Source organism: Planococcus citri, chromosome 3 (assembly GCF_950023065.1).
Source record: "Planococcus citri chromosome 3, ihPlaCitr1.1, whole genome shotgun sequence".
NCBI lineage: Eukaryota > Metazoa > Arthropoda > Insecta > Hemiptera > Pseudococcidae > Planococcus > Planococcus citri.
In genome coordinates, this window is record NC_088679.1 from 2,888,957 (window position 1) to 2,912,816 (window position 23,860).

At 34.3% G+C, this 23,860-nt stretch overlaps 1 long non-coding RNA gene across 1 annotated transcript in view; it reads right to left on the reverse strand.

Moving 5' to 3' along the window:
* LOC135841658 (uncharacterized) overlaps positions 1-23,860 on the reverse strand; it is a 285,746-nt gene that overhangs the window by 87,480 nt on the left and 174,406 nt on the right. The window contains exon 3 of the long non-coding RNA XR_010557966.1: positions 18,311-18,389. This is a non-coding gene — a long non-coding RNA (uncharacterized LOC135841658). The remainder of the gene's footprint in view (positions 1-18,310; positions 18,390-23,860) is intronic.

Below are 23,860 nucleotides of genomic sequence, written 5' to 3' on the forward strand. Positions count from 1 at the left end.
ATACCTTTTTACCTATGTATTGTGTAAATGTAATGTACGCGTGTGAATATGCTTACCGCTGCCCATACCCCTGCTCGAGTCAAACGCGTCTCTCTATTCATACCTTTTTTACTACATATACCTAGCCATCTTATAGTTAGCCCCGTGTGAAATTGAATACGTGTCTTTTTAAATTAAAACGTGAATCGGATCGGATTATTAGAATGCGAGGTAATTGGTTGAGCGGTCCGTTCATCGAAGGCGATCGATTGTTTGATCGATGAGCGGGCCGGAAATTAACGAGGTGGATTGATTTAAAGTATTTCTTCAAACGCTGTCGGCTACTGGTCGAATTTTTCTACGCCGAGTCATTATACTGTATAGTGTATGCTCGCTGCCTGCCTGTGTGCCTATAAATGCCCATTAGGAAGTATGCAAATTATGCTACGAGGCTTCGAAAGACTCGGCGGTATTCAGTTTTGAAGAATGTTGACGTAATTTTTGCGGTTACTTTGACGAGCGTTGATTAATATACAGAAAGTCGTCTGAAAAAATGCGAGTGTCGATCAAAATTTTGATACAATTGAATGAATTTTTTTCAATATCTCCCCACAACTTTGACCCTTTGATCTATGGAAAAAATTATTATGACCTCTTATAACCAAAATAATTTTTTTTTTGATTCTCAATTTATAAATTTTGAAATTTGAAACCCCAAAAGCTGTAGTCTCGAAATTTTTCCCACAGAATTTTGAGCTCCCAACAACTTTTTTTCGAATCGAATCTTCAATTTTCTGAAAAAAAAAGAAGTCAAAAACGACCCACCCTACTATCTACTTATTCGTCGAGAGGAGCCATATTATACTACAAGTATCAAAAAGAAGAGAACGAATCGGGCCTATTCCCTTTACGCATTTATGCGCCGATTTCGTCGAATGTTTTCTCTCGACTCTCGCGTCTCCGGGTTGAGAAAATCATCAGTCTTTTGTTGACACCAAACACTTCATTGTGTGATTGAAAACAAGACGCGCAGAGGTTCCCTCGGTGCTACTTTAGGTCCACACAATTCCCCGCACCTCGGCCCACGGCCTACCTCGATGCACCGTGAATAAAGACGTTGAACACTTAAGCTGTAATGCGAACTTGACAGCCCGGAAATTAAACGTACCTTTTACATTGAACGATATTAAATTACATCGAGTTAAGTTTTTTATCTGTTGGCTCATTCATCTTCATCTCTCTTGCTCTCGCTTAGGTATATACATATTTAAACTCTTCGGCGTGTATTAAAATTATTAATGCTGTGTTTATACTACTCGTATACACCTATTCGATTCGAAAACAACGAAATTTAATAATCCATCGTGTTTGTTAATTTTATTTAGGTTTTTAGTAAGATGTAAATCTGTTTTGTCGGCTTGTCTCGAACGTGTGCAACAACAAAGTTGTACTACTTACTACTTTAATGGATTTTATTCTAAATTGCGTTGGATTTGGACGACGATGCTTATCAACTATTTAGTATATAATATACATCGATTTATTTGTTCAGTCGTTTTCCAAGTAGGTAATGACATTTATTTTGAATCGATTTTTTTTAAAATTTTGTCGCTCAATAAACTTGAAAGCTTTGAACTTCTGCAATATGATGATGATGATGATGATGATGGTGAAATATCAGTCTATAGTAGCTTAGTTGTAAAATTTCAAAGTTGATCAAAATCGATTCAACAGTTCCTGAGAAATTCAATTATCAAAGAATTTGTGTGCCAAGTCACCCCACATGGATTTCCACATACTATGTTCCCTCATTTATTATGCGATTGAACACGAAAGCTATAAAGTTTTGGATTGTGATGATAGGCATCAATTGTAGGAAGTTAGGAACGGTTTTATACGAATAAATTCGTTCGCGAATGATTCACCAAAAATTATTCAATTCGTTCGAGAATGATTCACTAAAAATTAATTATTCCGTTCCCGAATTATTCACCTAGAAATCAATCAATTCGTTCCATCGTCAATCGTTCGTGAATGATTCGATTCAATTCGCTTCGTTTGCGAAGGAGCCACTAATACAAATCAGTTCGTTCGCGAATGATTCACCAAAAATTATTCAAATCGTTCGTGCATGATTCATCAAAAATTAATTTAATGAATCAATTCGTACGCAAACGAGTCACTTACTCGAAACAATTCGTTCGCGAATGATTCATCAAAAAAAATTCAATTCGTTCGCAAATGATTTATCAAACATTTTTATATTCGTTCGTGAATGATTCATTGAAAACAAATTGAATCAATCGATTCGTTCGCGAACGAGTCACCAATATGAATCAATTCGTTCGTGAACGATTCATAGAAAATTATTTAAATTAATCGATTCGTTTGCGAACGAGTCACTTATACAGATCAATTCGTTGGCGAATGATTCACCAAAAATTATTCAATTCGTTCGAGAATGATTCACTAAAAATTAATTATTCCGTTCCCGAATTATTCGCCTGGAAGTCAATCAATTTGTTCCATCGTCAATCGTTCGTGAATGATTCGACAAATTAGTATCATGGTAAAAAACAAAACAATAAAACTCAAGACACCTTCTCATACCTATGATACACGACATCGAAATTTGGCAATAAGTGAAAATTTAAGGACAAAAAATATGCAAAATAATGTTGATTTTATGGCTTCTAAAATATACAATAAAATCCCTCAGGAATTCAAATCTCTGACATCTGGTAAACTGTTCAAAAATAAACTCAAAAACTGGTTACAGGGATATGCGTTCTACAGCATTGATGAGTTTGTGCAGCTGGAGTAAAATCATGGCAAAGTTTGTTTGCTCTGAAATGTATTATTTTCTATTATTTATGTGTATACTTTTATTCCATTTAAATTTTAATGTTAGCATCATTAGTATTACTTATCTATATTTATCCTTAACCACATCTATTTGAACTGCTGTACCTGCATTACTTAAACTTAAGATGACTTTTGTAAATGCAGCATAGCTGCCCATTGCACGAATAAAATTGAATTGAATTGAATTGAATTCAATTCAATTCGCCTCGTTTGCGAAGGAGCCACTAATACAAATCAGTTCGTTCGCGAATGATTCACCAAAAATTATTCAAATCGTTCGTGAATGATTCATCAAAAATTATTTAAATGAATCAATTCGTACGCAAACGAGTCACTTACTGAAATCAATTCGTTCGCGAATGATTCACCAAAAAAAATTCAATTCGTTCGCAAATGATTCATTAAACATTTTATATTCGTTCGTGAATGATTCATCGAAAATTAATTGAATCGATCGATTCGTTCGCGAATGATTCACCAAAAAAATTCAATTCGTTCACGAATGATTCATCAAAGATTTTTCTATTCGTTCGCGAACGAATCACTTATTTAAATCAATTCGTTCGCGAACGATTCACCAAAAATTCAATTCGTTCGCGAACGAGTCACTTATATAAATCAATTCGTTCGCGAACAACTCACCAAAAAATTCAATTTGGTCACGAACGATTCATCAAACATTTTATATTCGTTCGTGAATGATTCATCGAAAATTGATTGAATCAATCGATTCGTTCGCGAACGAGTCACTTATATAAATCAATTCGTTCGCGAACGATTCACCAAAAAATTCAATTCGGTCACGAATAATTCATCAAAAATTATTCTATTCGTTTGTGAATGATTCATCGAAAATTACATAATCAAATTAATCGATTCGTTCGCGAACGAGTCATTTATACGAATCAATTCGTTCGCGAATGAATCACCCAAAACAATTGAATGAATCGATTTGTTCGCCAGAAATTATTCAATTTGTTCGCAAATAAGAATAATTCATCAAAAATTATCCAATTCGTTCGCGAACGATTCATCAAAAACTAATTAAAGGAATCGATTCGTTCGCAAACGAGTTACTTACACGAATCAATTCGTTCGCGAACGAGTCACTAATACAAATCAATTCGTTCGCGAAAGATTCTCCCAAAATAATTCAATTCGTTCGTGAATGATTCATCAAAAATCGATTCGTTCGCGAATGATTCGCTAAAAATTATTCAATTCGTTCACGAATCACGAATGATTCATGAAAATTATTCTATTCGTTCGTGAACGATTCATCAAAAATAATTTCAATTGATCGATTCGTTCGCGAACGAGTCATTCATACGAATTAATTCGTTCGCGAATGATTCGCCAAAAATCATTTAATTTGTTCGTGAATGATTCATCAAACATTAATCAAACGAATCGATTCGTTCGCAAACGAATTACTCACACGAATCAATTCGTTCGCGAACGAGTCACTTACACAAATCAAATCGTTCGCGAATGATTTGCCTCAAAATCAATCGATTTGTTCATGTTCAAACAACATTCGTTAGTGAATGATTCGATTCCATTCGCTTCACTTCAACTTGGAAACAGATCACTGTCAATTTCTATACAAATGTTTCACAAAAAGTGAAAAGATTTTCATTTGACGAACAATTTTTAGCTGCCCAAAGTGATTTCCACGCGTGTATTGGAGAAATTGAAAATAGCGCTAGTCTCCAGAACGGGCTCGGGATGAGGAAATTCGAATTCAAGGGGTTGACAATATTACAGACACAAGATGCAACCATTCTTGCAAATTTCAGGGATTTTCTTTTGAAAAAAATACCCTCGAGATGTCCTCCTCCTACTCATGAAAATGATGTTTGCCCAAGCACACGTGTAAGATCGTTTCTACATTATTATATTGCCCATAATACGAGTACAATGACTTCTATACATTCATAATGGAAACGTGATGGTGCGAGTACCAGTACAGTACGATTTTCCTCGTATTGAATTTCCATCGATCTTCGAGAATTTTCACGTTGAAAAAATATTTTAAAAATTGATCAGCGCACCGCGATGAACGATTTACATTACCTAATCGTATCGTCCGAAGTTTTGATCGGGTTCCGAGTCAACGTTGTTGGAATCAGCCATCGCAGGGTCAGTGGCAGTCGCAGTGGCTGCGGCGGCAGCGGCAGTGGCAGCTGCGATGATATTATTCTGTATGTAAATGACGCCGGTCGTCGGTGAGAATGTGATATTGTCGATGTTAATCGAATCGTTTTCGTTACTCGTATTACGTTGTAAAGCAGCTCCATTCAACGATCCGATAATCAACTCATCGGCAGAATCGTTCAACGATTGATTCACTAATGCTTTTCTAGTGCTTGGGCCTAGTTGCGATAGAAAAACAATACCTCTGTATTGACCAAAAGGCGTACCGTTGGTCGTGATGGTAAATCGAGTTCTCTCCGATGAATTCGATGACATGGTTGGTTTTTTTTTTTACACTTTTCTGCTTTTGGAGACGAAAATTTTATCGAATCGGTTTCCGCGTTGTGGGTCTTTAAACATGATCTGAAAATTTTTATCCATTCGAGTCGAGCATTTGTATTTATTTTCCATAGTAAAGCTTTAAAAAATAACATATAGGGTATTATAGGAGAGGATCACCAGCTACGTGTCTTGGTTTGTTGTCGTTGTCGGTTGTTGATGACACGACGACGTTGAAATTAATATCGCGACAAGAGACGACATTAGACGTCATTTTCTCGCGTGTATTGGTAATGGAAAACCATCCGGCCAATAATCTATATCGAGAGTGTTGTCATTTCACCTATAAAATATTTTCGTCTGCTCTGCTCGAAAGAGGATGTTGTGAAGGCGTGAGATATACGTATACGTATAGCTGAGCAGCTCTTCGTCTTTATAGCAAAGCGAAAACAAAACCGTCTGTCTGGGTGTAAGTATTATAGAGAGACGAGAGAGATATCTATAAAGGTACCAACGAGACTGACAATCGCATACGTGGAAAATCATTACCACCTATTTTCATGCTGCTAGGTACCATAACGGTAATGAAAATTTTCATTCGGACAAAGCGCCAATTACTGACGTGTTCATATCGGTTGATAATATATTTACGAGTAGGTAGATGTACTCGAGCATATTATTTTATGTATGTTCCAAGTATGTACGTAGATACGTTTCCTATCGATGTAAGAATTGGTCAACTAAATTGTTTTGTCGGTAATATACCTACTTAGTTTGAATGACGACTAACGACAAAAACTATAATATGATTTCATCGTCATCAATTTCTAGCCAATATTGTTTCCTCTCTACAGCACGATAAAAATTATGTATCGTATAAAAAAAGTAACGCTCTAATCGATAACGTGAAATTTGAAATATTGTCATTGTATAGTATGAACCGCCACACAACGTTTGAATTTGAAAGATATACCTACCTACCTACCTACCTAATAAATAAGAATAATATGTGAAAATTGTGAATACACATTCGGAACAATCAATCAAGCAAAAAAATACATAAAAAGTTGTATGTATACCTAGACCTACGGATGCGTGATACAATTTATTAAATCTTCTACCATGCGATGTTTTCAACGCAAAGGTATTAACATTTACATATTTTTTCATTACATTTTTGTTTCGAACGTAATCATTGTTATTTGTTTCCAAATGTACGAATATCACGTAAAATATTCGTTTTGCGACGGAATTTATTAGCCTAACGTATACCTACCTTTGCTTGCTAGATTTCTATTTAACTCCGTTTGATTCAAATTATCGGTTAGCTTTATTCGTGCTTTATAGCCACCAAATTAAATTAAAATGTTCAGCGAGCGTTCTATTATGAGTATAATTTTTCCATACATTCGTCGATTGTTTCGATTTGTTTTTCGAATTTCTGTTTTGATTTCGTTTTTGCAGGCGATACGCGACAATGAAAGGGCGTAGACCTACAGATAATTTTATTGGTATTTCAATAAGAAATTCATGAAGGAGTCAAGTCGTTCTTCTGAAAATCTCAACTTCGGTTTTGAAATATGATGATTGCCGTTTCTTCTGTTCGAAATAGAATATTAATAAGTGAAGTAGGCACTAAGCACTGGACTATTTTGTGCAATTTGGTCTTCAAAAATGCCAATTTTTGCCATAAATTTTTCAAGAAATTCCAATTCTGCTCCGAAATTGTCAGAAATGAAGATTGTATTTCATTTATTAAAATTCAAAAAGTTTTGGTCACGTTCGTGAATTGTCGAAAAGTCGCAATTTACTAACGAAATTTTCCAAAAAATGTCCCAACATTTCACCAAATACTTGCAAAAGGTCTTAATTTTCTGACAAGATCTTCTGAAAGCATCAACTTTTAGGCAAAACTGTTGAAAAGTCTTGAGTTTTCGCTTCAGCTTCTAAACAGTCTCATATCCTTCGCCAAAATTATCAATTTTGCCAGATTTGCCGAAAAAAATTTCCAAAGTCGAAAAAAACTTTGTAAACTTCTTCTCTGAAGCTGCTGGACCATCCTTACCAGTTGATAAGTCTCCATATACCTACATGAACCTCAACGAAAATATAGAAGAAGTCTACAATCAAGACATAAGACTAATACAGGAGCTCCAAGATGCAATTAGAAATACAAAGCCAGCAGCCACAGGTCCAGATAACTTCCACATAAACATGCTCAAGTATGCTTCCTCCAACACTCTAGATTCACTTCTTATAATCTTCAATCAAATATGGAATACTGGTTACTTTCCTGATGCCTGGCACTCAGCAGAAATCATACCTCTATTAAAACCTCAGAAAAATCCTCAAGACATCAATAGTTACAGACCAATCTCCTTGACCTCAGTATTATGCAAAGTCTTTCAAAAAATCATCAACGTAAGACTTTTGAAATTGTTGCAAGATAAAACTCACATCACAACAGTGTGGTTTTTGTCCATCAAGATCAACTAAGTAATGATAACCTCATTCACTTACAAAACTTGATTTTTCAAGCATTATCAAAAAGAGAACACCTAATAGTAGTGTTTTCTGATTTTTCCAAGGCATTTGACACCATTAAAAGACAGCATATTAATGATCAACTCCTCTTATGGGATATAAAAAGGAAAATGACAACTTTCATCCAGAATTTCCTCATACACCGACTTGCATATATCTGTTTAGGAAACATAGTTTCACAAATTGTTGAAATTGAAAATAGAGTCCCACAAGGTGAAGTCATTAGTCCCACACTATTCTGTGTTGGCATAAACTCTGTAGCAGATGAAATCAACTTCCCGACTGAATTCTCGATATTTGCTGATGATTTTACAATATTTGCATCCTCAAAAAATCCAACACTGGCTGAAGCTGTTCTTCAACAATCAACAAATAAAATAGTTACTTGGTAAAAAGACAAAGGGCTTCAGCTGTCTGAGAGTAAATCTACAGTAGTTCACTTTTGCCATGTTAGAGGGTGCAATCACCAAAGCGTAATTAAATTAAAGGATACTCCACTACCTTGCAAAAGCCAAATCACATATCTTGCTCTATGCTTTGACAACAAACTAAACTGGAAAAACCACATCAACCATCTAAAACAAGCATGTAACAATAGAATAAACCTATTGAGAAAACTATCTAGTACAACATATGGATCAGACACTCAATCTCTTCTCAGAATTTATAGAGCTCTGATTGCCAACTTACTCATCAGCTAAACAGTCAATACTCAAATTACTTAACACTATTCATAACACAGCTCTTCGGCTGGCAACTGGAGCCCTCAGAACGACTCCTATACACTTATTATATCAGGAAGCATCTGAAATCCTACCTTCTTTACGATCAAAACTCATCCGTTCAAAATTTTTCATTCACCTTAAGACTGTTGACAGTCTCCCTCTCACCATAGACTCTAAAATTGATCCCAATCTTCCATAAATGCTTATGACTCATATCTCCATAAAGCCTCTTCCATTCTAAACTCCATTCAGATATATCCTCTTCCACCATTCAATCCAGAAAATACTATAAAAACTAAGAATACTATTCTCTCATTTGATACATCATTGCTCAAACACACTCAACTAAATACTCAAATCATCAATAACTTTATTGCTCAGTATAATGATTTCATTTTGTTTTACACCGATGGGTCGAAATCCGTGGATTGCTGTGGTTGTTCGGTCATTCGTGATTATGAGGTTTCACAATTTCCACTTCTGTGCGTGTTCAGTATTCTTTCATGTGAACTATATGCTATCCTTACATCTTTACACATGGCAATTGAGAGCAGACTCACCAAAGTTGTGATCTTTGCTGATTCACTAAATTCCATCTCACAACTAAGATCTAAATCTAAGCAACATCCAATTGCCTCAGAAATCTCATCTCTCTAATATGACATGGATGTTACCATAGCCTGGATTCCAGCCCACTCAGGAATTTTAGGAAATGAAACAGCAGACTTATCAGCAAAGCAGTCCCTAAGAATTTCACCTGTATCAGAAATACCTGTTCCAGTGTCTGATGTGATGGAAGCCATATGTTGATGGTTAATTCCCAGTCAAAGCCACACCACCAACATTCAAGATTAATCCAGGAAGCAGGCCGTTGCCTTATGCTGTGTATGTACAGGCCATACCCTTCTCACCCACTCTCATCTGTTCAAAAAAGAACCCCCTCCAATGTGCTCTACATGTGATGTCCAACTCACTATCTCCCACATCTTACTCATCTGTCAAGATCATACCAATTTAAGAAACTCACTCAACCTCCCTAAAACTCAACCTGAAATAGCTCATAACCCTTCAGTCTTACTCTCCTTTCTCCAAAAATCCAACCTCCTTCCATTAATGTAACAGCATAAAATGACCCGTGCCTCTAGCCTTATAGCTGTACATGGCACGGTGACCAACCAACAGGTAACAGGTCAAAAACTAGGTACTAGTTTGTCAAAAAGTTAGGCCCTACCTTTTTTGCTAAATTTTTGAAAAAAGTTCTAATTCTTTGCCAAATTTATTGCGGAAATTTTCCAAAAAATGTCCCGACATTTCACCAAAAATTTGCAAAAGGTCTTAATTTTCTGCCAAGATCTTCTGAAAGGCTCAGATTTTTGGCAAAACTGTTGAAAAGTCTTGATTTTTCGCTTCAGCTACTGAAAATTTTCATATCCTTTGCCAAAATTATCAATTTTGTCAGATTATTGTTGAAAAAAGCTTCTAAAATTGTAAAAACTTTTGTCAGGTCTCACTTTTTGCTAAAATTTGAAAAAAGTTTCAATTCTTTGCTAATATTTGAAAAAATTTTGCCTCGTTGATGAAATTTCCAATTGTCAAAAATTCGAAAACTAGCATACATTTTTTTTTCAAAATTCCCCAAAAAATTTTCATTTTTTGGTAAGGTTGGAATGTTTTCAAACTTTTTAAATTTTCTATTCGTTTCAATTTTTTAGAATTTAGTTGTTTTATTTTCAAAATTTTTCTGTAGTTCTGTCTGAAAATTCTACTTTTGCTTCTTTCAGCTTTAAAACATTCGAAAAATAGATTCTCTTGATATCTTTGTTTTGATTCTGCTTTTTTTATGTTATTCTGCATACCAGACACAATGTTAAGCATATGAGCTGAGAATCCGTCATGAATTATTTTTTCCCCTGTTTTTTTGGTTGGAATTTTGATTCGTCTTTCATATTTTTTGCAGACTGAAAATTGAAAGTAAGTTTCTTCTTGTAAGATTTTCATGAGAATCATTATTTTTCATTTTTTCAAATTAATCGCTGTTCTGTTTCAATGGATAGAAAAATTTGAAAAAACCATGTTTAAGTTCATGGAGCTATAACTAGAAGGGAGTCCATGCTCCTTGACTTTTTGAAAATTCATTCAAAACTTGATTTGTACTTTGTAGTGGTTATGCTTTTTTCATCTCGTGAAATAAAGTAGGTGTTAGGCTATCAATTTTCATTTTATCGATATCGCTGGCTCGTTTCAAAAACAATATGGCGATCTTGAGCTGGTAAAAATACAGGAAACGCGTATTTAGAGCATTGAAATTTTTAATGGGGCGCGAAAATCACCGAAGGAAATATATTTCGCGATAACTTACATCCGGTTATAGTGTGTACCTATACTATAGGCGAATTGTATGCGATATAGGTAGAGATACCGAAACAAAAACACTATAAATAAACAATTTATAGCTACATTTAATGTATCGGTGCGTATACAAAGTATATACTGTATACGGTAGACGTACATACGAATAAATAGCGTGAAATATTCTAACTAGTTCAGCCGATATGGCTAAATATCTATGCTGTACGCTATATAAAAGATTAAACTCGGGAGTAAATGATTTAAAAAAGTATATAATAAGAGGCTAGACCGGCGGGGTTATTCGATTATTGTAAAGTATTGCGACTAACGGGGGGATAACAATCGTGTTAGTTTGGCAAAGGGGGTGAAAAGATAATATTCGGGATTCTGCCTGTATCCTATGGGAATTAGAAGGGGCTAAAGCTTCGCCTAGTCGTCGTACACCGTCCATATAATAAAGTAAACCGCAAAATTACACTACAATCATAACACACTATATGCGAGTATAATAATAATACGTATAACCATAGCCTTAGCCGCAACCGCAAATCCATTCGCTCTTTGATAAATCAAACATAGAGAAAAATGTATCATCTTGTTGGCTTTGCTCCTACTACGAGTGCTGAGTTTGATTCTACTTTCTTGATTATCTCGAAGCGTTAATGGATAATGGATAATTCGTATAGTGGTTTGAAAAACCTTTGTTTCTCCTCTGCTTCTTTTTTTTCCTCGCGTGACATGTATGTACTTTGATTTGAAATCGATACGACGAATTTGAAGATTTAAATTTTTAATGATTTTTACGCAGATGTGTCTTATTATACGTATATAGAAAGAGAGATTTATACAGACTGACCGCCCTGTCGGTATCATCGAATAAGTAATAAAATTAAGTACTCTGCACCGTATACCTTTAGAATTTGATCAAAAGCCACCAATGAAGTTATACTCATTTAAAACGATATATAGCCGATTAATGTTGCTTTAAATCTAAATAGCATGATAGAACATTTTTATTAGTCATAAATACGTCTACGTTTTTTGGCATAATAATGATTCGGACACAGAGAGTGTGTAATGATTAGCGTGTCCAGCTACCGTTTCGCAATCACACCCATTTAGTTTAAAATCTAATTATTTAATCGCCAGTAATTATAACCTTGGTGGGTTTACCACGTTGTAATCGCTTGTTTGTATTCATACAACGGTTGAGGTATTTAAAATAAAAAAACAAAAAAAAAAAACCTAAACTATATACACGTTGTACTTACTCACAATTTGAACGGGGAAAAAAATTAGATACATTAAACATCAAAGAAACCGTCTTTGGAAGAATTGACTCTTTGAAATTCAGGACTGCCGAACATATTTTTACGCGTTTTGCTTTTTAGTTTATATTATTAACAAGAAATTTATCATTTCTGGTTAAATTTGGTGTATCATTCGACTTCGAGTCTCATTTCCCGTTTATTAGATAGGTAAAAAGTTTTTCAAATGTAACTTTGTGTGAATAGGTATGTAATAAAGTGATAATATTGGACGTTGTGTAATATTGTAGGTAAAGAAATGCGAATCATGTGGAAGTTTTTCATCTTTATCGAAAGTGTTTCTTTAGAAAAATATGTATCGATAATATATTTCGATTTAGTGAATCTTTTTCATCTATACTTAGTTGTTTTATGCTCTATTTTTCTACAAAATTGATTTCAAATCCAGAACGTAATTTTAAATTCGAGGAAAAATTAATTTGAAATTTTATAGAATTGATAATTTACTTAATAGGTAATCACGTTTCAGAAGTTTGGGTACAGATAATTAGTTAGGTAATCTAGCGCTAATCAATAGATATCAATAAATTTCAGAAATTAATAATAGGTACTTACTTAATCGAAACAATAAACATTGAATCATACGATTTTCCCAATTCGTATTCTATAATGAATCATTTTACTAATTAGGTGGTAGTTGAATTTTTGGAAATCAAGACTGACATAATCTTGGCGGTTTTTTATTGGTGTAAATTAATACATGTGATTCGAGTTCTGTAGAAACGATAAACCTCTTTGAAAAAAATAAAATATTTTCTTGACCCGATCTCTGAATGAATGAATGAAATAATTTATTTAAGGACGCTTCAGCATCATAGGCTTTTTTGCGTCCACAATACATTACACTATATGGACCATCAGGCAATAAATTAACAAGGCAAATAAACAAACAAATGAATCAAGCACAAATAGCATAACAAGTAAAAAATAAAATAACATTGAAAAAATAAAGTTTTAAATAAGGTCATAGATTCCAGTATGTTTCAAAAAAGTGAAAAATGCCTGACAAATATCTTCATCATCTTTGTACACATCTTCGTAGGTAAGCTCTCGTAGGGTCTGCTCTTTTCTTGCTGGAAATAATTCCAAATTTACCCTTCCTTCCGCTTGTATAAATTATTAAGGGTTTCGGTTTGCAAAAACCTGATAGACCATATTATTTTTTCCCACGATTTCTTTAATTTTCAGGCAAATTACAAAGAGCATTGGAGCAGGGGGGCGTATAGGAAAAGCAGAATAAAAAAATGAGTTGATATTCGTATATTGAGCGTTTTCAAAAACGTATGAAACGATATGTCAGCACGCAATGTTTGACATTTTCTTGCATTGCGACCACAATAATTTGGCTCTGTGCAGTGTGCACCTCGCCCCCCCCCCCAATAGTTTAGCAGATCCCTTCACGAAAAATTCATAAATGCATATGTAGGTAAATATCATGAAAATGTATACTTCCGGAATTTTTTTCAAAATTTCTAAATTACAGCTCCAAGCTTTGCAAGCTTTTGAACATTGAGCTTTGTTGAACTCAAATTGTTGGTTAAGCAGGGTCTAACAGTCCTGCAAGTACTGCAAGTTCTGCAGTTGTCTTGCTTTTCGACAATTTTATCAAAAAGTCCTGCTTTTTCTTCAATAATACTTTGAATTTTCAATTAATTTCCCTTTTTTGTGGAATTAAAAAAAAAAAATTGTTGTTTTTCCCACCGGACTGATGGAAAAAATTGTGTACAAATAGGTAGTCTTTGAGATGAACAAATACGAACATTTTCAAATGAAAAATGTTGCCCCTTCGCTCAACTTGGTAATAGAATGTTCACTTCTCTTTTCTAATTTAATTTTCAAAGCTAAAAAAAACTCGAGAAAACAAAAAAGGTACGAATTTTTGATTTCGGATTACCTACTACATCCGAAGTAAGAATGTTTTTTTTTGTTTTTTTTTTCATTCATTGAATTAAACTACTTACTGAAGTTTTCATATTTTTTCATATGTACTTGCAAATACTTAAGTACTTCAATTCATACATTTTTTGATGTCAGGTGAGAAGTGTTAAATGTTGGGAATTTCAGAACTTGAAAAAAAAATTAAAAACCCTTATTTTTTGTCGGGTGTGGGAAGGTGGTCCTAAAAAAAGTTCGCTATGACTTTCCCTCTGAAATAATCTTGGAATATCCGAAGACATTGAAAAAGAACGAATGATTGACTTGTAAAAATTGACCCCCCCCCCCACAGAAGTCGTAAAGTGTTTAAAAAATGTGCTGCCGAAAGTCCTGCTTTTTTATTTTGAAATTTTGTTAGACACCTTATAAATATTTTTGAAATTACTCTCAATTACCTTTAAAACGCAGCAAACAGATGCAGGTCAGAGCAATTGGCAATGTCACCGAGAGCAATTGACTTTAGAAACTTTTTTTTTCTTCAAAAATTGAATGCGAAAGTGTGTTGTTTACGAACTAGAATTTTCCACAAGTTTTCGCTTATGAAGAAGTCCCCCCCCCCTCCCCGATTACTTTGTTTTGAAAAAAAATTATTGTAGAAGTTTTTTCTGAAAAAAGATTTTTTATAAGGAAGTTTACTCAAATTTGAAGTTTTCATTTTTGAAAGCTGAAGTCGAGTAATTATCAAGTTTCCATTTTCCCTGTAAAATTCCATTTTCTTTTCAAAATATGGTTTTCATTATCTCTCAAAAATGAAATTTTCGTTCTATTTTCAAAAACAACTCCAGCAAAGCATTTTTTTTTCTGAAAATGAAGTTTATAAACTTTTGAAAATCGTCAGTCCTGTTTTTCCCTATGTCTTGAGACTCCGAAGTTGAGCATTGTTCAACCACTGCAAGAAAAACTTACCCCGCCCCACCTGTCCCAAGGTGGGTTTGGGGGAGTTTAGGGAAGATGAATCGCGAATCCGATGTGACCTAGTGATGTCATTAATGGGTGGGGAGGGGGGAGGGTAGTCGACTTTTGGGAGCAGATATTTTGAAAATTTATGGCAAAAAATTGGCATATTTTGTTAATTTCAACAACGCAGTAAAAAGTTTTAGGGAAAAAATTTTGATGAGCTATATAGTTTTGCCAAAAGACAATTTTTGCAAAAAAAAAAAAAAAAAGGATTTTTGACAATTTTGACAAAGAAGCAGGATTTTTCTTAATGTTTTCAAAAACAGAAGACAGCAGCTTTTTTGACAATTTGGGCAAAAAGTTATGACCTTCTGAAAATTGTGACGGAAAGCTGATGTTTTTCAGCAACTTTGGCAAAGAATCACAACTTTTTGACAATAACATCTTCACAACATGAAAAGTTTGGTACCTTTTGAAAAATTTATCAAAGGATCAGAACTTGAGAATTTTGGTGAAAATGCAAGATTTTTTGACAAATTCATGGGAAAAAACTTGAGATTATTTTTCGTCAAAAATTAACACTCTTTAATAACAGTTTAAGCAATGAAACAAAAATTTTTACGATTTTATATAAAATATCTGCAATTTTTCTCTCAGAAATGTTGACAATCATAAAGTGAGGTACGAGTATTTTCATAATTTTGGCAATACAGTAGAATTTATAACAGATTTGACCAAAAAAGTAGGATTTTTGACAATTTTAGAAACATAGGACATTTCTTTTTAATGACAATTTTGGCACCAAAGTGAATTTACTGGCAAATCTTAGAATAACAATTGGGACTTTGTTGATAAATTTCGCAGAAAATCGGAACTTTTTCATGATTTTTACAACAAAAAATCAAAACTCTTTCGACAATTTTGGCAAAAGTAACGAAAACACAGGAAAAGCAGGATTAACGTTTTTTTTTTTGGGGGGGGGGACATCCTACATAATACCGATATGTCCGATATGAATCACAGATCAAATCTTTATGGTCAATTAAATTGAATCAAGATTCGAATTATCGTTTTCCCCACTCTTCCTACTAAACCTAGGTAGGAAAAATAAATTTTAAATTTAAAAAAAACACACACTCAATCGGAACGATTACAAAATATAAAAATTGCTGGAGGCTAAAAAAAGGGCTCACGAGGGGTTGGTTTCCTGTTTGGGGGGGGGGTTGTAATTGAATGATCCTTCCCAATGTTTCGTTCGAAAAAAATCACGAAAAAAAGTTGAAATTTACAATTATGTACTTATAGCAGCTTTTTTTTTGAAAATTCACCAAGAATCCAAAAATCAACTTCCGCACCTAAAAACAACTCCAAATTCAAACATAGAAATATTTTAAATTTTGAACTCGTTTTTTTTTTTCAAAGGTTCTTTTTCCATAGGAGATGAGCCATAATGATAAACTATCTAATCTCTCTCTAGGCCAAAAAAAAACATCTCAACTCATGCACCCGAATCAAAAATAACACCTCCATTTCAATCATTTAACCAATTCACCAACCGCACTGCCATCATAAAATGACAAAAATTTCAATTCCACCACTCCCGCTACCGCAGAATAGGCCTAATTTATAACCAGGCCACTTCTCGCAAGAAATAATAAACTAATCGAACGCAATCAACCGAGCTGCGATATTTTCTCAAGTTTTAAAAATTTCTCGCTCTCCTACTAACCATACCTCATCCAAGTCACCGCCAAAAAACCAGGCTAACTATATACTCTTATAATACCGAATCGACGAGCAGCCGAGAGAAACTCGGTACGAATAAAAATTAAAGGTACGCTTAAATCAGGCGTATTTTCTGCTTCAACTCTTGCGGTTCTATCAAAAACAAGGGTGAAAATAAAGAAGTAATAAATTATCTGTTTATTGAGCAAATTTGGAATGTTAAATAAAAGGGCCACCCTTCTTTTAGGTTGATAATCCAAGAAAGGGATCAGCTTTCCGATTTGGAAAGCGTGTCGTTAGGTTATCGTAGGATAAAAGTATTTACAAGCTCTTTACTTTTCAGGCACGTGGTCTAAATTGTTAGTTAAAGATGAGCTAGCAACCGCCGTGCCGCCGATCATAATGCGTTGTAAAAACATAAGGGGTATACTGGCTCTGGCTCATGCTCTTTAATGCTCCTATCCACGTATTATAATTTAAATCTAATATATCACGCCATTGTTACGTTTATCTATCTATACTTGTATGTATACTTGTGTGTCTCGTGGTCATTTTCATCCTAAGTAGCTCGCACAAATAACCAACTCTCGAGGGTACGGATTTTAAAATTGAATGCCCAAGCGCAAAAATTTTTCCTCTTTCAATTTTTTTTCTCTGCCTAGGTACAGTATATAAAAAAACACGCAATTTTTTGCTGCAGTTCGCCTATGGAATTCAAAACCAATCGACTGAACACCTACATATACATATCGAAATAGCCCAGCGTAGGTAATACGCGAAAATAGAAGATGTACTCGTATCCTATCAACTAATAAATAAATAAATTAAAGTCCCTTTATGGGATTACGGCGGCGGAAAAAAAGCGTGATTTGTATTGAAATCACCCCCAGCTTATTTTATTACACTGTGCCCACGCGGTTTACCCTAGCTCTTTATAAACTGGTGTGAAAATGGTCTTCGTATATATCTACTTATGCCCTTCTTCGTACTTGTGCTTTTTTTTTCGTTCTGCTTTCTGCTTCTCCCCAGCACTTTTTCGATACGTTATTTTCTCTGCTCGCACTTCGTATAGAAATACAATAACTCCGTTTATGATTTTTCTATGAATATAAATGCGTCTTTAAAATGGAATCGTTTCTGATTTGTAAATATTATACGCGGCCATTCGTATCCGCAACTTTTGAATAACGCAACTACCCACTTTCGAAAACAAAATGAATATCATTGTAAACTTAAATCTGCGCGGTAATAAAATAATATTTTTTTACAGCTGTTTTACACAATTTGGTGTGTTTTTTTTCGGGTCCTTAGGTTAAGGTAGTAGAATTTTTTTCCACGCAACTTTTGCTGCGAAGCTATCGAGAGAAGTTTTTATCGTTGATAGAACGTTATGTTATTTCGACATATTTTTTTCAACTATTTCCAATACAATTTTCTACACTTATTGTCGTACTTTTTTCATTACGCATTGACATGAAATGTACTTACGTTGACACGAGAATTTCCTTCCAGAAAATGACGACTGCTGTTTATCGGAGTGTGGAGTGGATTATTCGAATATTGAGATCTGAAAATCGAAGAAATAAATACGTCAATAAAAGGTCATAAAATACAAACATCTACCATAATGCACATTAGATTAAAGTGGTCAGCAAAAAAATACAAGTTGAAGGGTTTCGACCAAATTCAATTGAGATCTTTAAGTTGAAAGTCGACACTCAGAAAAATGTTTAGCTCCAAATTTTTTCTCTCAAAAACTTCGCATTGATTATGTCAAAACACCGAAATATATATCATTCCTGAAACAAGGGGAACATTTTGGAATACAGTGGTGCCAATTTTTCTGTCGTTATTGCCAGTTTTTAAAAAACGGAAAAATTTGATAAATATTTGGCTATTTTTCTAGGTTCATTGGAAAGATTGCTCTACTTTGAAACTTTGTTTTTTCTGCTCTCCTCCCTCTCAAAGATGTTGGAATTTTATGAGAAAATAATTCCCTTTAATTTTTGATTTTCCTGTAAGTTTAAAAAGTTATGCAAGGGCATTCCAAGTTGAAAAAAAAGGAAAATACTTATAATATGATTTTGGTCTCTTTGACAAAATTAGTTGCTCTCATCATTGCTCTCTTCATTGCAAATTTTCTTTCTGATCGTAAATTTCAAGTTAGAATAAAATAATACCTCATCAGTTATCACAAGTATATGAAATTCAAAATGGTATTCCACAAGGCTCTGTTTTGAGTACAACTCTTTTTATTCTCCTTATTCATAGTATTCATAGCATTATCCCTCCCCCAATGTCACTAAGATTATTCACAGATGATATGAACATCTCCCTATGTTTCAAAGACTTACAAATAGCACAGCTCTTTATCCAAGAAACCCTTGATAAAATTCAAGAATGGGCAGATTCAAATGGTCTCTCATTCTCACAGTCTAAAACCCATTGCATTCTTTTTTTTAGAAAGAACAAAATTGAACTTCCTTCCCTAACCCTCAAAGGTAAAAAACTTGAATTCAAATCAAATACAAAATTCCTTGGATTGATTTTCGATTGTAAGCTCAAATGGACACCTCACTCTATATCCATTAAACAGAACTTAATGAAAACCCTAAATCTATTGAAAGTGATTAAAAATCCAAAATATAACCCTTCAAGATCCCTTTTACTTCAGTTATATAGATCTCTAATTAGAAACAAAATAGAATAAGGCTGTCCAGCCTATATCAGTGCATTAGATAAAAACCTATCAATCCTTAAAGTAATACAAAATGCTGCCTTACGCCTATGTATTGGAGCATTACCATCCTCTCCTATAGACAGCATCTACTGTGAAGCTAGTGAACCCCCTCCAAACTTCAGGAATTTCTATATTACTAATAAATTCATTGTATCAGCAACAACAAATCCAACAAACCCAGTCAGAACTTTAATCAAAAAACAAATTCAAAATACTTCAAACCATTCTGGAAATCACTCCTGTATTCTCCAAAATTCTTTAGGAAATTACCATGTAAACCTATTAGACCTCACTTCCGAATACAATAAATTTCCTCCCTGAGAATTAATTTTACCAGAATTCAATCTATCCTTATCCCAATACAAAAAAAATGAGTATCCATCCGGTTTCATCAAAGAAAAATATACTGAGATCATGGCAGAATATCATGATGAATTTATTTTATGCTTCACAGATGGTTCTAAAAATGAGTTTGAATATGCAGGCTATGCTTTTTCTATTGATGGTAGAATTACCAACTTCACAGCTCATAAATATTCTTCAATTTTCAATTTAGAAGTTTCTGCTGTACTCCATTGCCTACAAAAGATCTCTACTTCAAAAAGCCCTAACAAAAAAATTCCTGATTCAGTCAGACTCACTCTCTGCTCTTTTATCAATTCAAAACAAACTTTCTGAACATCAACTTGTTCATAAGATCCATCAAATCATCTATAAACTTCAGACTACTGACAAAATTATTAAATTTATGTTTGTCCCAAGTCATGTAGGCATTGAAGGAAATCAGGCAGTAGATGAATCAGCTAAAACAGCGGTTACCCCCTCTAAAATTTTCTCTGTGACCCATGATGATGTTATTAACATTCTAAAAATCATCCAAAACTCCAATTGGCAAAACCTAAGGAACTCAAAAACAAATCACAAACTATTTACCCACAAAAAATCAATCCTCCCTTGGAAGCACCTTAGTCACCTAAATAGATCAGAAGAAATTATAATCACCGGCCTCCGAATTGGTCATACCAAATTAACCCACAGCCATTTGTACACCAAAGCTCCTAAACCCACCTGTCAATTCTGTAATTCTGAAATAATCTCCACTCAACACTTTCTATTCTACTGTCCCTCCCTCAAAACAAAACGTCAATCCTTAAACATTTCAGACCTCAACCCTACAATTCCTGACAATATCAAGCAGATGGAAAACATTCTTAAATACATCAAAGAAATCAATCTTTCAAACCAAATCTAGACTAACCGCTCGAAACTGGGCGTAAAAATCCAGGCAATTATACACGCCCAGTATAAAAAAATGTCAAAAAAAAGCTTGAAAAAATCAAAAAAAAATCAAGTAAAAATATTAGTCTTTGAAATATTTTTTTCAACTTTCCATTTTCACTCTGAGACTACTAAATTCTTTCAAACGACCCCCCTCCCCCCATAAGAATTTTGTTCAGAACCCCAATTTTAAAAATATAAGAATTTCTTGCAATTCTAGCAATAACACAAAACTTACACGCAATTTTTGACAAAAAACGAGTTTGTTCCAAAATTTTGATGAGAAAGTACTTTCTTGCAATTTTGACAAACCCAAAAAACAAAACATTATTCAGACAAAATGATAGCAAGAAAAAAACCGGGCCACTTCAAGATTTGTGCAATTTTTATCAAAATAAGAGGATATGTTGGAATTTTAGCAACAATAAAACATAAGACCATTTGGCAATTCCCACAAAAAAGTTTTCTTACAACAAAAAAAAACACATGTCCGGCTCAAATGGAAGTTTCATCCTGGGAGGAGGCACCACAAATTCAAATGTGGGAGCTGAGGAACGTGGTGAAGAGAGCCAGAAACCACAAAGCAGTGGGGGAAGACCTCATACCAGTAGACTTGATTAAACATGAAAAAAATGAAACATATTTGTACAAAATGGTCGTTTTTTCGTTTTCTGAACTAATTTTTTCGTAAAATTTTCGAATGTCGATTTTTCATTTTCTTGCTCCGAGTAATTTTTTTTGAGAAACCTGGCGGGTGGAGGGGGGGACTGCTAGCAAAGAATATTTATGGGAGGGGGGGTTCGAAATTTCATGTTTGAAAGTAAAGAAAATAGCACGAAGTAGGCAAGAAAAAAGCAAGAAATTTGCTTTTTTGGTTTCAGTAGACACTCTACAGGTCAGCCAAAATCGCAGATTTTGCGTGCCAGCATAGGACTTGCACGAAATTTTTTAAACCGTACAAAGGTACATCGAAAAATGAGGCAAAAATTTATCACCTGTCAAAATTTCAAGTGCTAAAGTGCCTTTTTCGCTTTTTGGTGAATTTTTGAAAATCAAATTTAGACCAAAAATGAGGGGAAAAATCAAAATTTTACCAAATTGTCCATGAAAGCTGAACTTTGGGATATACCCTATTTTCGACATGCCAAATCGATTGGAAACTGTTTCAAACCGTTTTGAGCAGTTCTGGAGCCTCCGGCAGATTTTTGAAACTCGAAATTCCCACCAAATTTCATCTAATGAAGTTGGAAAGCTGAAATTCATTCTAAAAACTAATTTCAATACGCTAAGAAGTCGACTGCAGGTGGATCTCAAGTCGTTCTGGAATCTCCAGCGACTTTTTGAAAATTACCGGAGCCTCCAGCAGATTTTTGAAACTTGAAAATGAAGATGAAAAGCGGAAATATACTCTGCACTCCAATTTTAGCACTCTCAGAAGACGACTGCTGGTGGATTTCAAGTCGTCTTGGAGCCTCCAGCGACTTTTTGAAAGGTTGTATGGCGTTTTTTTGGAAAATTGAAGTTTCCAAAAAGTAGCATGGAACCTTCAAAACGATTTTGAAACCACCATGCAGTCGACTTCATATTGTATTGAACTTAGGGCGAAGTAATTTCAGCTTGACTATCTCCATTTTGATAAAATGTTTTTAAAAATCTGGCGGAGACTCCAGTAGTTTTTAAAAAGTCGCTGGAGGCTCCAAAATGACTTGAACCCATCCTGAAGTCGGCTTCAGAAGGTGTTAAAATGTAGAAAATCAATTTTCAAGAGAACAAGTCTAAACCTCAAATACATATACTTACTGGCATGCGCAAAACCATCGAGGGCCAACCATGCAAGCTGGGCGATCGAGCCATAAATCATGCTCGATCAAAACATTGTTGTAACAAAATAAACTCTACTCGTACGAGTATGAAAAATTCACATAACAATTGTCAATAATGCCGCAATCTTTTCCATTAATCGAGGATTTGTTGACAACACGTGTCGACGCGGATCACACCGACAATTGGCAAGTTGTGATTTTATCAACTGGCAAGGTTATGTAAATGTGGCACGTTGCGGTTAATCCTAACACACTTTTTTTCTCATCAAATCAACGTTCGTTCATTATTAACAGATTATTATCGGCTTGTTCGGCGTCCGTATCCTTATCTTTGAACGAATATTTAAGGGACAAGACTTTTAATATTCTACTAACCATCTTGCCGTACACACTACATGCGTTGGTGGTGTTCGTATTTGCGTCGACGCATCGAGTGAGCCAATTACGAGATCGACTTCAAAGCTTAAATAATTTACGTACACGAAATTCTAAAGATAATTTAATCTCGACGAAGGTAGCATTACTTTCGAGTAAAAATTTAACGCACCCGGTCTTACGACGATGCTGGCTTTAACGTTAAAAGGCGCAGCCACTTTCAAATGTTCGTCATTTCGCTAGGTATAGGTACCAGCGAGTTGTTTATTAATTCCAAAGTCCTATTCGAACTCATTTGCATTTCAAATTATTCAACAAACAAAAGCCCAACTATTTTGCATATTATGCTTTTAAAAGGCGCTGTAAACACTCGCGGATAAAGTGGAAAACAAGCTACATTTGGAAGACTTTCTATATTAGGCAGCATGTGTATAGAAAACTTCGACGAAAGGAGTAAGGAACTTGGTTTTTTTCTCCAATACTTATTACTACTTAAATTGATCATTAAAAAAAGTACATAGGGTCCGTGAAAACATTCATACAGGTCATACAGCAATCATATTTTCGCTGACATAAATACACTTATATAGGTACATACAACAAGGGTAATATCACAAACCTGCAAACAAATTTTTGAACCAGACAGAGGAATCAAAAAATCACCTCAAAATACATCACCAGATAAAATTTCAGGCACTGAAATTCATTTTTCGATTTTCGGCGGATTTTTGAAAATTCAAATTGGGCTCATTTTTTATGAAAAAAAAAAAAAAACAAAACCAATACAAAATCAGCATAAAATCCTGAAATTTCGTTCGAACT